Source organism: Rhipicephalus microplus, chromosome 2, assembly GCF_043290135.1.
Source record: "Rhipicephalus microplus isolate Deutch F79 chromosome 2, USDA_Rmic, whole genome shotgun sequence".
NCBI lineage: Eukaryota > Metazoa > Arthropoda > Arachnida > Ixodida > Ixodidae > Rhipicephalus > Rhipicephalus microplus.
The window spans coordinates 215,501,731-215,519,039 of NC_134701.1; the positions used below are offsets into that span (position 1 = coordinate 215,501,731).

A 17,309-nucleotide genomic window follows, 5' to 3' on the forward strand; every position below is an offset into this window, starting at 1 on the left:
ATCAACTAAACTCGCGCAATCACGGACTAGAGCCGGCAAATCTCTGTCCTTGTTAGCGTTGTCAATTCACCGACAGAGTGTCACAAAGAAATCAAAGAATCCACCATCATCGCCATCAATGAAGCCAAGATGCCGGGACGGATGAAGATGTCGTGCCAGAAGTTCTGAGCGTAAATGACTTCAGTATTATTGCCGACAAATATATCGACTTTTAGGTCTTCAGACACGGTTCATCACTGTAAGAACTTCGTGCTGGAAATGACATTCTCACTTTTTATTGCGGATACTGAATTTTTTATTTTATTTTTTAATTTTTAATTTGGCAAGCGAAGGACGGTGGTAAGATTTGTTCGGGAGAATTTCGATCTCAATTTTGTTGAGTCTGTATTTTATTTCGGACATCTGAGCAGTCTCCATGGTACAATAAAAAGCATTGTGAAGTTCTGCTGTCCCGTGAGGAACAAAGACTACACTATACCCGTACAAAACAGAATAAGTTTCACCCGTGTCAAAGCCTGCAGGCCACAAATAGAGAACGCTATGCAGAGCAAAAAAGAATTGGCTGTTCGTTCTGTTGACTAATGGCAGTCCTCGTCACAACCAGCATGATCATCCCGATCATGGTAACGGAATAAAACGACATCGGCTAATGACGATAATTTTTTTACAACATGATGGTTTCGCAAAATGAAAAGTCACGTGGCCTTTATGTCTTCGCGTAAGACGACCGAAAGGCAAAAGTCAGCTTCTTTTCCTGCTTCTTCGTCTTAGCCGACTGTATTGGTACACCCCTCTTAGGTTTCTACACCTAAAATAGTTTTGAGATGCCTCCTGGATAGCAGGCTTTTAATTGTGCATTTCTTTGTAACGCAGACCGGCCCACGTTTCACTAAGCGGCTATGTCGTAGGGTGACGTCACCACGCAATGTTATGTTAAGTGGCGTGTGGATAATGTCGCTAGGACTTCATGATTACGCCACAACCTTTAACGACCTGAGACGTTGTGATGTGGTCAACGCATGTTGATTTTTCAGCATCTGTTGACGGAGATACTGGCGACAATGGTCACTAGTGTTTTGTGAGGCATCTAAGGTTTTTCTGTTAAAAGACAAACGTAGTAAGAGTTGATGATTGATATGTGGGGTTTAACGTCCCAAAACCACTCTATGATTATGAGAGACGCCGTAGTGGAGGGCTCCGGAAATTTAGACCACCTGGGGTTCTTTAACGTGCACCCAAATCTGAGCACACGGGCCTACAACATTTCCGCCTCTATCGGAAATGCAGCCGCCGCAGCCGGGATTCGAACCCGCGCCCTGCGGGTCAGCAGCCGAGTACCTTAGCCAACGTAGTAAGAGTTGAGTGAGTGCTATAGTTACTGCAAACGTACGAGTACTGTAAGGGAAGCAGAAGTAAATAAGTCAGGTAACGCTTTAGGAAGGCGTGCCAGCATGATCTAACGGTGAAATTGGGATATCTAAGCCAGCTGACAGTAGACAATATGCGAAAAAACGGAAGTGAGAAAAAAAAAACGCTGGGTTACGGAAGGACCTGTCTGCTGTCAAGAAACTGAACGCCACGGAAGATGAATTGCGAAGATTCATGTTGTGTATACCTTACCTTCAAGAGCAGCCAACCATGTATCTTTGTGCTCTATCTCGCGTTTTATTTAGGGTATGTCTTTTCTATTTGAATTTGTTATTTCAAAAGCCTGTGGGTGGTTATATCCGGACCTTGTTAGTCGGGAACAGTTTAAGAGAGCAGGAAAGAATAATGAAGCAGCGGATAAGAGAAAAAGATGTACAAGATCATGCACCAACTCTCGATGACTGTTTGCGTTCTGAAACTGCTTTATTTTCCTAGATCAACAACAAAAGGTCTGAATCAAACAAGAAAGAACAAGAAAGCACTAAAGCATATAATTCTCACGGAAAAGGGCTAAAAGGAAACGATTAAAGCGATGGTGTATGGCAGACTGATGGAGCATCCCAAAAGATCTTTGATGAGCGTGGCTTGCTGGACGAGTTGGTACTACATCATCGTAAAATGCAAAGCAGCATGAAAAAAAAATGAGACAAGGAAGAGACCACAGCCATCACATGTACGCATAGCGCGGACGGGTGGTTTGCACTGCGCACGCTTGCGCTGTGTACGAGCAGTCATTTCTTTGACTCCGTTTTTTTTTTCGCATTGGTTTCAACAATGATGTTTTGTAAAGGCCAAATATAATACTGCACGTTGAAGAGCATTAGGGCGTTTCACCTGCTCAGCTAGCAGAGCAGTTTCACACAACTATATGGTTCATCCGCTATATGATTGTCGCATGACCACATGATTTCTTCCGCCATGAGAAGGGACCCGTGTCTGAAAACAATATGCGGTGCTCACGTGTTTCATACGAACATGCGCTCTAATTGCTTGCGTTCTTTCAAACGCCTCTGTATGCATGAATTCCTTGATTTAGAAAGCTCCACTGGCAGTTTTTCAGCTGTGTGACACGCATGGTTTGACAGGATCCCACCATCAGTAAACACGCGAAAGAAGCCACACATGCTGCAATTCAACTCAAGGTACAACGCATTGGGTGTCATTTGCGAGTGGTCGGGCCTCTTCACACGCACGGTGCCCCGCCGCGGTGGTCTAGAGGCTAAGGTACTCGGCTGCTGACCTGCAGGTCGCGGGATCGAATCCCGGCTGCGGCGGCTGCATTTCCGATGGAGACGGAAATGTTGTAGGCCCGTGTGCTCAGAATTGGGCGCACGTCAAAGAACCCCAGGTGGTCAAAACTTCCGGAGTCCTGCACTACGGCGTCTCTCATAATCATATGGTGGTTTTAGGACGTTAAACCCCACAAATCAATCAATCAATTCACACGCACGGTCTGGTATCTACCGTGTTGTCTTGCACGGACGATTGTCCACGGTTGAATGTTACCAGATAAAACCTAGCACACTTGCAAACTACATATGAGGACATACACGCTTAATTTCGCAGCCACTTTTCTTTTTTTATTTCTTGTTAATTTTGGTCTGATTTCGCAATGACAAATCTTGTTCGTTTCCGCATGCCACCTCAAAATCGAACTTGTGTCCTCTCAAACGTCACAGTGTGAGTGAAACGAGGTTGTGGAGGGCTGGCGTCCATTTTGCTGTATTTTCAATTTATAGGATTAACAACTTCGGACTGCGTGACTTTATGGCGGTCGTTTTTGCAGCAATTTTCTCTTCAGCATTTCGTCTACGCAACCCGCAAGCAAAAAATGTAAAACAGTGATGTCTTGAAAAGGGTTAGAGGGACCCTGCGAAATGCAGAAGTTGTTTACTCGGAATTGACACTACTTACATAAAGATGTAAAAGAAACGCGAGGGACCAGCACAGAAGCACCAGTGCACACAAACGACAGTTCTTTCGTTCAGCAATGTGCGGTCACGAGGCGTCGTCAACGGCTTTCGTTCTTGTAGACGAAAAACAACGAAAAAATCGGATGTACAGTATGGCAGCGAAATTACCGAGAGGACTCTGAGGTGCCAAATGTACGAAAGCTGCAAAGCATGGCGACTCATCTAGCCTCAAAATGATAGGCAGTGAATGAATTTAAGGTCTGAACCACATTTTTATAGCTTCAAACAGCTCGGCTACCTTTCCCATTCAACAAAACGTTGTATATCCACTAGAATGTTTAATGGTTGTCCATTGTGCGCGGAAACAAACTTCTTTTGGTTTCACATTTGTTGAATGCGATTTTGTAGAAACTTACACAACCTGCACACAAACCGATCACTTCTGGTTAAGCAGTCGTGAAATTAAACATGGATGTTATTGATAATAATAGGTCGCAGTAAATCTGTCAACAGCGTACAGGGGCTAGTGCTAGCAAGTCGCTGGCCAAACACCTTTTTTTCTTTTTTTTTTGTTCGCTGGCACTTTCGCGTGGCCGCTGCCTTCATCGTATCCTCAGTTAATCCAGGAAAGGATCAACCCGGTGCGCCCGCCTAACATAACCAGACAGCAAGGTTAGTGCGAGCGTTGAAGCCTACAGCTTCGTGGGATTAGTGCCTCGAGCAATGCGCAGTGCTTCGCTCGACAAGGTGAAAGTATTAACGTCTCGGTAAACAAACGTAACGTCGTGGCACATAAGCCTCGCGGAAGACGGCGCGAGCATGCCACAACTAGATTGCGATAAGCTTTGAGCCCTTTTTCTGAGAAGCACGTGTAATGCCGATGGTAAACATGAAAAACGAGGATTATGAACATTCGCAGCATCGCGCGTTTTCCCGTTATTGTGTAGGCTGAAACGTGGACGAAAGTTTCAAGCGACAGTTCATGAGCTATGGCTTTCACTCTAGAGAACAGACGTCATTATTGATATTCTATACTCATCTTTATCACTGTTTATCATCACAGCGAACCCAGATAAAAATTTTAAATCATGTACTTTTGTTAACGCATTTTATTTTTATAATATAAATGTACCGGATAATTATACTGCAGGCCGCTGCATTGCCTCGCGAGTCCACTACATTGCGTATATAGTCTGGAAAATTTTAAAGATAAGCCAAAGTCGTGCAATTGGTAATGCACAGCCACCTTAAAGGTGCAGATAAGTTAGTGTATTCTGCAGTTACGTACAATATAAGGAGTCTTGAGAAGCACCACCCAGATGACCAACCACGCAGCGCCATCCTGGCAACCGATTGGCTCCACTTTAAATAATTATACCCGCTCATGTACTCAGCAAGGTTATCCAAACGCAGGATCACCAGTCCGGTTCATGAGGGCTACGACGTCAGCATTCCGGCTCATGACGTCCGTCTGGAGTGCACGCCCATTGGTGCAGGCTTGTTTGCGTTCCACCTCTTAAGAAAAATTGTGATGGATTTCTAAGGTTTCATTCCACTACAATGCGACGTAGTACTTTACACGCCTTGATTAGGTCTGGATGACGTGGCCAAGTCAGTCAAATTCGAAGCACACATCAAACTGAAAAGGTGTCCCCACAAACGATGAAGATGAAGAGCACCACGTGATGAATGATGGTTGTGTATAGGTGATGAAGAATTGTCTTATAACTGCCCAGAATACTTTTGTACAATAAAATAGTTATCTTGTCGTATTCAGAACATGACCCTAGTGCACCGCCATCTCAAACGGGTTTATATAGCACTGTCATAAGCTCGAACACATCGCGCAATCATCTCGCATGGAGAGATGGAATGAGAGAAGAGCTTCCTGACTCAGGGCAAGCGTTATATCTAACAGTGTAGGAAGTGTGACAGCTGCCGAGGCACAGCTCAAGCTACAAATTATCGCAAATTCTGTGGTGTGGTATTGTGGGTGTGGTTCATATCTGTGGTACGTTGTCCTTCTTTATATTTCATATTATTTTCGCTTTTATCATGTCTGATAACCTTCTCGTCATATAAGCCCTTATAATTGGACGTGCTACTTTGAAGAATATGCATTTTGGGAGGGTGAATGGGGCTCTCCTTTTCTCCGAGTTCAGATGAAGTAACGTGTTTTACAGAGGACAAATATTAAACATAGGTGTTTTTCAAAGCCTTCGATTAGTGCCCCCCTCCCCGAAAAAAAAATAATATTGGCACCAGGCCAGCGTAAAACGGCAAAAATAATTAAATTCGCGCACTCTATGTTGCTTTTTGTTTTGTTCTTATATGATATAATCGGTGTAAGCGATTTGAAAAACGCCATAAAAAAGATCTATGGGGTAACGTAGGCCAGCTGGCGCTCTGCGACTTACAGGTATGCAAGAAGCATTTGCTTGCATTCGGACATCCATCACGGAAGTAGTGAGCGTGCTAGGAATGATTGTGGTAATTTTATGACCGGATGGTTTCATGACGTATTCAAAATGCGTGCACTGAGATTAAATTATTGCTAGCTTTTTTTTGCAAAAGCGTTCAAGATGCATTGCGTGGGCTTGTGTTTTAACACTACCAAAACGAGGTCGCAGTAAAACGTTTCGCGACGTTTGTTATCCGCTTAAGTTTGGTGTAAAGAGCAAACGACGATACATGAACCGGGTTACGGCGCTCACAGGACTTGGGTCTGGCGGTTACTGCTCTCTCGGCTGGTCTCGGAAAGCACGCAGAAGCTAGGCCACCATCAATTTCACGTAGCGCTAAACCTTAACTCGGTACACATGGGATCCGACGCGGGCTGCAACCCACAGTCACCGTTTCCGATAAAGTTCACCACAGGTGATGTCTTGTTTTTGTTGGGTTTTTTTTTTCATTTACTTTCGTCTGGTAGGAATTGCCGACGTCATATCATTCCAGTTTGCACAGCGTGCCATGACATGGTGCAGGCGTCTGCCTTTCAGAAACAGCCCAGCCAACAAACATTAATAAAAAAATAATATGTACACGTAATACTATAGCCGGCGACCAGTTCCTGCTTACTTTTCATCATCATCATCATCATCATCAGCCTGACTACGTCCACTGCAGGACAAAGGCCTCTCCCATGTTCCGCCAGTTAACCCGGTCCTGTGCTTGCTGCTTCCAATTTATACCCGCAAACTTCTTAATCTCATCTGCCCACCTAACCTTCTGTCTCCCCCTAACTCGCTTCCCTTCTCTGGGAATCCATTCAGTTACCCTTAATGACCAGCGGTTATCCTGTCTACGCGCTACATGCCCTAGGGAGATGCGGCGATGGCGTAGTGGTTAGAGCATCCGCCTCGCATGCAAGAGGTCCGTGGTTCAAATCCTGGTACCGCGCAGTTCCCAACCGGATTAAAAAAAATCCGCGTGTTGATGGAACTGCATTAAGAGGCCTGGGGTGCGGCCTCATCGGCAAACACCGCCGAGAACGCACTCCCTCACCAGAAAAGGATTGGCCACCCTGGTGCAGTATCTGGCCACTACCTCCCACATGCTTACGTCAAATAACTCACGGCCCTCAGTCCCCACTAGCTGTGAAGCAGCTGACCACGGTGGCGGTCAGATATGCAACGCAGCAGAGGGTGCTAAGAATCTCTGGATCCGGACAGGCTTACTTTTCAGTCTACTGCTAAATATTATCTGTCCGTTCGCGGCTTTGAGTCGAGAAACTGATGGTGTTTGCGTATCATTGTTTAGTTACGAAGGGGACTCAAAGAGAAGTGAAAAATTGGGGGACCCTTAAGCTGCGCCTTTAAGAGTTGAACGCGATAGCGAAATCCGACCTCTAGTGTACCCTTCAACCGCTAAGTGCATACTTATTCATATATTTTGTTACATACACACACGCGCACACAAACACGCGCACAGTAGACTGGACCAGAGCGCGCTATAATCATCAAATGGGCTCGTTTTCGTCGTCACACCTGTCGAAAAAATGCGTTTAAGGGGCGCTGAAACACTTTTTCATGTAGCCATGGAATTAATTCACAATAAGAGCTTATTTCCTCACGAATTCGACGCCGCCAGAATTCTAAGAGTCTGTCCGGTGCTAGTGGACTTACAAAGGTTTGTCACATGCGGCAATTGCATTATCTCTTCTCTCGTCCTGATGAAAGCGCTGGAAGCTAAGCAGGGAGGGGTGGAAGGGCAAGGAAACTACCGTGCCTCGTGACCTCAAGCACTTTTTTTTTCTTCTAATGTGCGGCCTTCTCAGTGTGATCGCGCGCGCACGCGTTGACAAGTAGCGGCCTTCCACGGCTATCTTGGTAACTTGGTTTTTCGGTCACAGACGCCCAGACCATTTTTCGCTCACAACCGACGGGGACGATGCCGGCGGCGGGTTTTCTGCGACACGAGCTCCTGACCACTATCGCGTTAAAATCTGTCTGCACCCCATAGCCGCATGTATACCAGGAAACACTCGGCAATGATGTCCTGGTTGATGACAACGCTACATTACTTTGCACATTTCCATGTTTTGGCTTGGTGAAAATGTTAGTTGCGTTCTCAGAAAAGTAAAAATCACGCAAAAAATTCTCTGGCTAGGCAAACAAGAAATTGGTATTGTGGCTTGGCCTACAGAAGCATCTGGCTCACAGAGTAAGTCAATGAAGCCTGCTAAGTCAATTACCAGGAGCTCCACGAAATTTCACGAAAGCTCAGGGGAATAACACACCGGGCTGATTGGATAAACTGTGACACTTGGTGGGTGGTCGGAACCCCGACGAACGTGATTGGTAACACGAAAGAAACGAACATAGGTGACACCCCGGGGCAAGATGACAAACACACGTTATTTTGCGCTGACCTACAGACACTAACAAACCTGGGGTCTGGTGTTAATAGGTCTGCAGCACAAATAAGCTGACGCTGATAACAAAGCAATAAATAAAGGCTAAAGCAGTCCAAGAGCTAGTATAGCGATGTGACCACAAGTAAGCCTGTGGCACTCATTGAGAAGGAAAATACAAGGTTTGCAGCTGAAACTAAGAGACATCCGTGAAAAAGAAAAAAAACTGAAAACTACACTGTTTGAACGTTGAAAGAATCTCTATTGAGAGAGGAAATAGAAAGAATAAGGGATTAGGATTTCCCTAGCAGGAAAGTAAAATCCTGCTCGGTTAGCGAATTAAGAATGTGAAGCCAGCGCAAAATGTCGCACTTGTTTGGACCACTGACGGAAACTCGATAACACTGAAAGAAATCACAAGAGTAGAGAGAGAGTGTGTTGTGTGTCTGTGTGTTTGTGTGTGTGTGTTTGTGTTACGGTATTATAATCACAAAAAAAGCTTTTCTACGCTTGTTTTATTACTAAGCGGCACGCCCAATCAGTTAATTTGTCTCGGTATCCTTACTTAAGCAGATTATCTGGCTATCAAAGTTTTTCTCTCGGAAAAAAATGGTTTCCGAGGAGGAACGGCGTACGAGTCCACTGCTTCACCATACACAAAAGAATCCTCAGAATAAATATCACTATCTACATAACTAGCTTCAATCCACACATTTAATTGTGTTTCAATGCAGTCAATATTTTGTATGTGCACGAAAACACTCAAGTGTAGTGTGGATAATCCCGGCAGTTCGCCGTTCTTCATTTGGGTAGTCTTGGATGCAAATGGAGGCGCTCAAAAAACACAAGATAGAAAATTATGTCAACATGGGCGTCGCTATCACAGGTTTATTATAGTACAAAAGGCTTATTGTAAACATCATCGGTTTTTTTTCTACGTATGACATCTAAGATACGTTCGCATCCCCCGTAATTACTGGACAATCAATCGATGGCAGAAAATTAGGTAACTGTTTCTGTGTGTGCTTGGTTATTGCCCCCAAATTACCTATTATATAATTTAAAAAGACCAATTGCCCAAACAACTGCTCTTTTCAATTACCGGGGCTTTGCGAGATTTGTCGATAAAAAAGTTATCAATATATTATGAAGCACCAACATCGAATTCATTCTTTCTCTATCAGCAAATTATTTTTGCTTGATATGTGTCACGAATCCATGTAAGCTGAAGCACATACCTTAGCCGTTCTCTACGCTACCGGAGCCCTCCGGGGCCCTCCACTACGACGTCTCTCATAATATGGGGGTTTCGAGACGTTATACCCCACATATCAATCAATCAATCAATTCTCTACGCTATTTTTATTATAAAAAGGTGATTAGGCTTAGCTGATGTGACTAAATTTTGGCATTTTTATTAGTAAATTTGATTTCCTTACCATAAGGACCTGGAAAAGGAATGCACGAGCACATTAATACGCGGACATTTGTTCCTTTTCCCATGGTATACCTGCGGGTACAGTAATATAAACATCGCAAATAGCATCACACATCAAGTTACAATTGTCTGCTTCGCGAACACGGTGAAAGTATGACTATTCTTCTACATTTTAATAGTGCAACTAATACTGACGTTATTCAACGCTGAGCGATAATGACAGCGTTGACTAACGTCAGTATTAGTTGCACTTTTAAAATGTTGAAGAATAGTCACACTTTCACTGTGTTGGCGAAGCAGATAATTCGATAGCAACCGAGGTAGCATCACACTATATTAGAGTCTGATCTGGTGTAAGTTTACGAAATTCTACACAGTGCTGCCACAGCAGTTAAGGCCAAACCTCATAAACGCGAAAATGCACGCGACAGCGACGAGCGATGCTATTAGCGACGAAACAGGGCGTTCGCGCGACGTGTCGCGTGGCAGTTTTCGCGCGATTGCTCGGTTAACCAGATTTGGAAATTGCCGCCCATCGCCAGGAAGTGATGTGCTCAAAGCACCGGAATAGGATGTACATGAATGACATACTATCCCTCAAGAGGAAGGCATATAACAGCTGTATCTTGCCGGTACTTAGCTACGGAGCAGAAACCTGGAGACTTACAAAGAGGGTTCAGCTTAAATTGAGGACGACGCAGCGAGCAATGGAAAGAAAAATGCTAGGTGTAACCTTGAGAGACAAGAAGAGAGCAGAGTGGATTAGGGGACAACCGGGGTCAAGGATATCATAGTTGAAATAAAGAAGAGAAAATGGACATGGGCCGGGCATGTAGCGCATAGACAGGATAACCGCTGGTCATTAAGGGTAACTAACTGGATTCCCAGAGAAGGGAAGCGGGTTAGGGGGAGACAGAATGTTAGGTGGGCAGACGAGATTAAGAAGTTTGCGGGTATAAATTGGCAGCAGCAAGCACAGGACCGGGTTAACCGGCGGAACATGGGAGAGGCCTTTGTCCTGCAGTGGACGTAGTCAGGCTGATGATGATGATGATGATGATGAATGACATACTGTCGGTTCTCTTCGTGGGCCGCGAAGTCGCCATCTCCTCTCACTCACCTCTCCGCCCGAGTCACGCGTGCACAACGAAGAAATAACGTAATGTTCATGCACGTGCACATAAAAAAAGTGCTGCAAGGCAATAATAAACACTTTCCGTTCCATTGCACAACAATATGTCTTATTTTTAAATTGCATACCGCTCACTACGCGGTTTTCTTGGTACGAGTAGACGGCCTCATGCAAGCAACAGCGGAGTTCGCTCGCCGAATCCGTCGCATGAATGAGGTTTGCCTGCGCTAGCGACTGTTCGCGCGAAGGCAATCTACGTCGCGTCACTTATCGCTGTAGCATGAATTTTCGCGTTTATGAGGTTTGAATTTTAACGAGGTGGTTTTCACGCTGTCTGTAACCTCGACGCGAAGTGGTAAGAGCACAGCCGCCACAAGTGTATATGAGCCGTCTACTGATGTCTGTCGAGACTGCTCGCATGACCGGACCCTTTTGATTAAAGTTCTCAGCTGCTGTCCGAAAAACGCAGCCCCCCCCCCCCCCCCATTATCAACCCATTGGCACACCTTCATGATCATTCGTCCGGCGGAGCCAACCGGTGCATGTCATCTCGCTTCAGCCGCGTCCGCTTGCAGCAAGCCTTCACTCGCATGCGGGACGTTGTTATGGATTTGGAGTTAATTCGGAAAATGGTAGCGACGGGAAACATAACTGTCGAGTGTCTGTAAAACTGCCATAGCAATAATAAAAAAAAGAAGCTGTTAACTTTTGAAAAGCTACAGAGCATTTGGGTGTGTGAGTGCAGGCTGCTGTTGTGCCCGAACAATGATAATCACGCCACTTTCCAATCAACAAATAACACGCAGGGTTGGTCGAGGTAAGTTGCTGTTTTTAAATGTTTGCTTCTCAGAGTAACTCCTCAGATAAAGTTTTGGTACATGCGCCGCCGCTCACAGAGTAGACTTGTACCACTATGTTCATCACTTTGACCAGAAAGAAGTAGGGGAAGAGTGGCGAAGGGCAAAATAGGACAGCATTTAGCAGCATGAAACCTGCACACTGCTCAATGAAGCAAGGATGAAGGACAAGACACCTTGAGGCGGACATCGAAAACAGCATCTTAGGCTCCTTACACGCATATTGCAGACTCTACTGTATTATTATAAATATTCACTTTTAGGTGGGTCGTTGAGATTGGGATAATATTACGAAAATATGGCGTCTGATCATTAAGAACCGTCCGGTAACCTACGGTGGACAAAAATTACCGTTAAGTGCTATAAAAGAACATGTGTTCACGCTTCACAAGCGTTCGTGCACAATTACCGATATCTTCGCGACTACTGAAAAATTTGCCTTATTATTTAGCAGATTAGTTTAGAGGTTCTTAAGATTTTAACAAATGTATTTAGCGAGAAGTTGGTGCCTTTTTGCGGTGGCAGCCAGCTGTTTCTCTTATAATAAATAACGTGTTTTTCATTGTAAAATTTCAACTTTATTCAAGGATTTATTCAAATTATTGCATATTGAGAATTGGCTTGCATATTATGTGGTAGAGTAGCTGAGTCACATTTGCATTCTATTAAGGAAGGAAAGAAACAACTAGTACCTTCGTGCGTATAATATTTATATACAGAGTGAATATTTACATTCTACTTGAAAGAAAGCCTTGTATCTTGCGTCTCTACCATCCGACTTAAAATTGTAGAGTCTCTTTTATGGAACATTTTATTTTTCATCGTGCAAATGTGCTTTCTGGCCCAAGTATTTTAGATTACATGGAAGCCCTGTTTAAATTTCCCCTCATTTATATCATTTGCATTACATATCCAACCGTAAGCACGTCCGGTTAAATTTATTGCATCTGTTTCCTCGCTCTCTCACGAGCTGTACATCGAGACCTACGACCCAACCTTTTATATTTCTTCAATCTCGGCTTAACTGCGCGCGTAAACTTCCGTGCGTTTACAGAGAGAGGGTCAGTTATAAGGTTTAGGAAGCAAGAAACAACGCGGCAAGCGTAAGGTCGTTACCAGCAGCTGTACCGTGCAAAAGTTAGCCGCAATGCGTAAGTCACAGCTTTTGGGTTTTCAAAGTGCATTACAACGTGTAAACTTGTGCTTGAAGGCACGCCACTGTTTCAAAATTTTCACTGACAGTGCACTTAGCGCAAATCATTTCAAGCTATTTCACTTGTTTTCCGGTCGTTACACTAGCTTCATCTTGTGCAGCTTTTTACAGTCTTGCCTGAAAGGAGAAAGAGAACATGCGAAAAGAAAACAATTGCCGCTGGTAAAGAATCCTTTCCATCTTTATGCTCCTCAGTTTCTCGGTACTGTTTAGTATGTTCCATGATTCATGATCGGTACACATGTGCTGTTACAATTATAGTGGCATGAATGTCACTTATTTATTTATTCGGTATGTGTGCATAGAAAACACGAGGGCACAGAGGAAATAGTGAGGAAACATAGTGACGACTTCCACCTGCAGGAGCACGATGCCTTGGACTATTGGAATCAGTCGCGTTATTGGAGTCATTTCTAATTTGCCTAGAACGGCCGTACAGCAATAATGTTGAGAGACCGGAAAGAAACTACAGCTGCTATAACGCAAATCTTCCAGGTCGTGGGCTTAGTACTGTTGCCACATAACAGCTATAGCTTATATTAACCATGTGTGAAATAATCATTTCTCTATGCAGTAACAAGATTCAACCGTTGTCTAGAAATGGATAAACAGATTCAAGAAACGGGGACATTCGCACCAAGTTGAGCAGAGCGTGAATCAACGAGACCGAATATGATTCTGAAGTCTAATCTGGTTGCTTCTTGACTCTAGGCTTTAGCCAGGCAATGCTAGGTTTTTCTATGTTGCTTCTAGGTTGTCGAGGAGACGCTTGAGCACATTCTATGTCACTGCCCGTGATACCAATATGAACGACGTGCTATGAAAGCCAAGCTCGTCGCCCGAGTTCACGGCTACTTACAGAAGGGAAGATCCTGGGACCTTGGTCGACAGTCTTGCATACGCGCCAAGCCACGAAGGCTCTCTTGTTGGACCACCGGACTTCACGAGTGCTTGTGAAAAAACAACGTTAGACCGCACCGTGTAGGGTCGAGCTGTTCATCCATCTCTTTCTCACTTTCCCCCACCCCAAGTGTAGGGTAGCCAACCGAGCCATGTTTGGGTAACAGCTATGCCTTTCCTCACCATTTTTCTCTCTCTCTTCTAGGTCATTGCTTGGCTTCATTGAGGTGCTGCGAAGTTTCTAGGTAGCGTATAGGTTGTACTCACGTGACGTCAGCTTGGTGGGCACGGCTGCGAAAAGTGCGCTAGCTGTGCTGGCAACCACGTGGCCATCATTTTGAAAGCCTCCATACTGGTGGCCGGCGGCATACCGGCAGTTGAGTCCAGCGGTTCCAACAGGTGCACACAAGTTACTGCGGGCACGTAACTCTTGTTTTACTTTATTTGGAATAAGAAGGTATGAGATTTATCATTTATTGAGCTGCTGCAGTCATGGGCGATGCGTACTCGACTCGCTTGAGCGTGTACGCCGAGAACTTGGACGCCGATGCTGAACAGTGATACAGAAAGTTGTTCTCTGCAGTGTGCGTAGAGCCCCTCATTCTGACGAGCGATGAGGCCGCATTTGACACCAGACTTGTTTTGAAGGTGAAACTCTGAGAGATAAAGGACTGTTTGTTGCACATACAACAAGATTTGTGACACTCTAACGACTCAAAGCCAAGAAATCGTTGGATGCATGACTAGTGGGTTTGTCCACGAACCTTCGCTGAGAGGTTACGGTGTCTGCCTCGCTGTGGGCGCAAAGGTAAGATAATCTGAAGTTACATTCGATCAGTAAGCGCTAAAGCCTCGTTTACCGATGAATTTGATTCTAGTGCGATGTTTTACGAATCTAGTTGAAGCGGCGGGCTTAACAGTGCTTACAAACTTGCACGAGAAAACACTATTGCATGGGATTGTGGTAAAGTGCACACGAAGCTGAAATTTCGACGTGGTTGGCTCACCCACAGATTTGATCAATCGACTGAAAAGTATCAGGAGCGTTAGATTATTCCCTAGACCAAGGTTACAAGCCACGTGTGCTTTCACGCAAGTATACCGAGCCAGGTCACTTCAGCGAGAAAAACAAAAGCGCGCGTCTCTCATTCAAGCTCGCAGTGTTCTGCGCATGTATTAATACGAATAGTCCAACGTTGAGTATTCCTCTGTGTTGTGCTTTTCGCAGACGTCTCTGCCAGAACATTGAAACTGACTGCATTTACCATGTTACTATGATTTCTTTATTTTCGTGTTTCGTTCACATCTTAATTACTCAAAGCTGTCAGAATACGAACTCAACCGAGTTTCTATTCGCAGCCACTCTCAAGCACACACCCCAAAGCCTTGTTAAAACCAGCCTGGCGAAGGCGGCTGAATCACTCGCCACGACGCTTCGCCGCAACCTGCAATGTACGGCAGGCTACATGATCGCGAATAACGTTTGGCAAGGAATAAATTTTTACTGGTTTTGCGTTTTCAGAATCGTCACCCTTCCACTTTGTGTGATGGCTGCACACAAATACAGCCCAATCAAACGTGATAATGGATGATGGGCGCAAAAAATGCCTCAAATTTAGTATCACGCAGAGGCACACACATGTGTACATGACTTTAATCATGGCAGCCGGAAGTAGTGCCTTCTTTGCATTTCGCGCGTGCTGTGCGGATAGCCGAAGCGTAGGCTGCGGGAGCACAGGGTTGCTCGGAGGTGAATACCACCTAAAGGTTGTTGCTAGACTTTAGCTAGGTGATGCTAGGTAATTCCTATAGGGTGCGTCTTGGTTTTCACACGCTTTAGCTAGGTCTGAGATTGAGCTAGTAGTTGGTGGTGCACTTTCAACCACCAGTGCAGAGTGGACAAAGGGAACAAAAACAAGCGTTGTTTTTCTTATCCTTTGTCCACTCTGCGCTGGTTGTTGAAGATTGAACCGGGCGATGCTGCGTTGCTTCTAGGTAGCTGCTGGGCTTTAGGCAATTCTTTATAGGTTGTTTCTAGGCAATATGTTGTTTTGTGGGACTTCAGAATTGTCCACTTTCGCTGTTTCAAGGCTTGCACGACTTATAACAGGATTCGCCTTTTTTCTTTCTTTCTTTTTTTTCTATCACTTTCTGTCTCCCACACTTTTCTTTTTCCTTCTCCGTCTCTTCTAATTTCACGAGCTTTTAGTGCTCCCCTTTGCCAAGCAGAGCTTTCGTTCAACGCTCGCACCTCGTGCACCCGGTAGTGGCACTTGCCCAATTCCTTCGGTGCATATACCTACTTGGTGGATTTTCAACGACGGAACACAAGTCGCCGACAGCTTAAACAGCTTACGACCCCCGGCACTACCATTGGGCAAGTAAACATTTGTCAAACTCCGCTCAACAACAAAGAGAAATAAGAGAGTGCCTGCCGGTTTTTAATAGCTTAAACAGCTTCACTGTGAAGGGAATGAAGAGGGCGCATGCCGGTTCACAATGATGACACTTTTTTATGTTCACAGTGTACACTCCAAAGCTTTTCACCTGCAAGGCACTGATATTTAGTTACCCGCAAGCCACTGTAGCCCTTTAAGCATACAGGTTTGTGAAGCCGATCGTCTTTTTTCAGGTGATAGCCTCATACGTGCAGTTGCTTCAATGGGACATTTACGGATCAATTAAAAAAAACTAGTCTTCTTCTGCAATTTCCACCCCATCTGTGAATGGCGTACATTCCTGAAACATTGTTTGGCATACTTCCTTGGTGTAGGGTTGGCGATGATCACCAAGATCGCAATCCCGTGCCAAGGCCTTCCATTGCACTACGAGAGGCTGAAGCGCGCCTCCTTCTCCAAAGTGATGTCGGAGGAGCATATAATTTTTGGTATATTAGAGCAAATGTCTTCACTGTGGCGTATTGATGTTAGTCGTGAAATATAGATGTGACGAAGTGTATGTGCCCTGTTACTGGAATGGTATGAAGCCTTTGTGTTCTGTACATGCTGTAAATAAATTTTTCTAAACAACAATTTTTGGTAGTGCGGCTAGGCACACGCGCCGCCGGCCCAAGCATAACTTCACTAGAAAGAAGCCCACCTGTGCAAGCTTATCTTCTACGAAACCAGGGATTAAAAAAAAAGTCGGTTTCATGCGGAGCACTAAGCGAGCTCTTGTTTCGCATGACAGTTGTGTATGCTGCATTTTTTTTTGCTTTGAGTCAAGCGCTGCGAGTTGGATCAACGTGAATGAAATTCTGTGCACACCTTATGCTAATTACCAGGCACACCAACTTCACTGAAGTTTAAATATTAACTAATGCTCTGACGTAGCATCAGCACTCACGTTTAAACCCAGACGTTTATGTTATCGAAACGAAGTTCATGCTTTAGGCATGCGATTATATGAATATCATACGTAACTTTCGTTAGCGTATTCCTCCGGGATCCAGCACCGCTTAAATACAGGTTGCGGAATTGTATGAATACAAATTTAATGTTTATTAGGGTTCGGGGCCAACACTGGATCAACAACAGCATTAACCTGACATGATGCCTGTATCATGAGAGAACATAT

The 17,309-nt window shown here is 44.7% G+C and overlaps 1 pseudogene; it reads left to right on the forward strand.

Annotated features, from left to right (window-relative positions):
* The first annotated feature begins 16,489 nt into the window (after window positions 1-16,489).
* On the forward strand, window positions 16,490-16,643 carry LOC142796500 (U1 spliceosomal RNA; annotated as a pseudogene).
* Window positions 16,644-17,309: the final 666 nt, after the last annotated feature.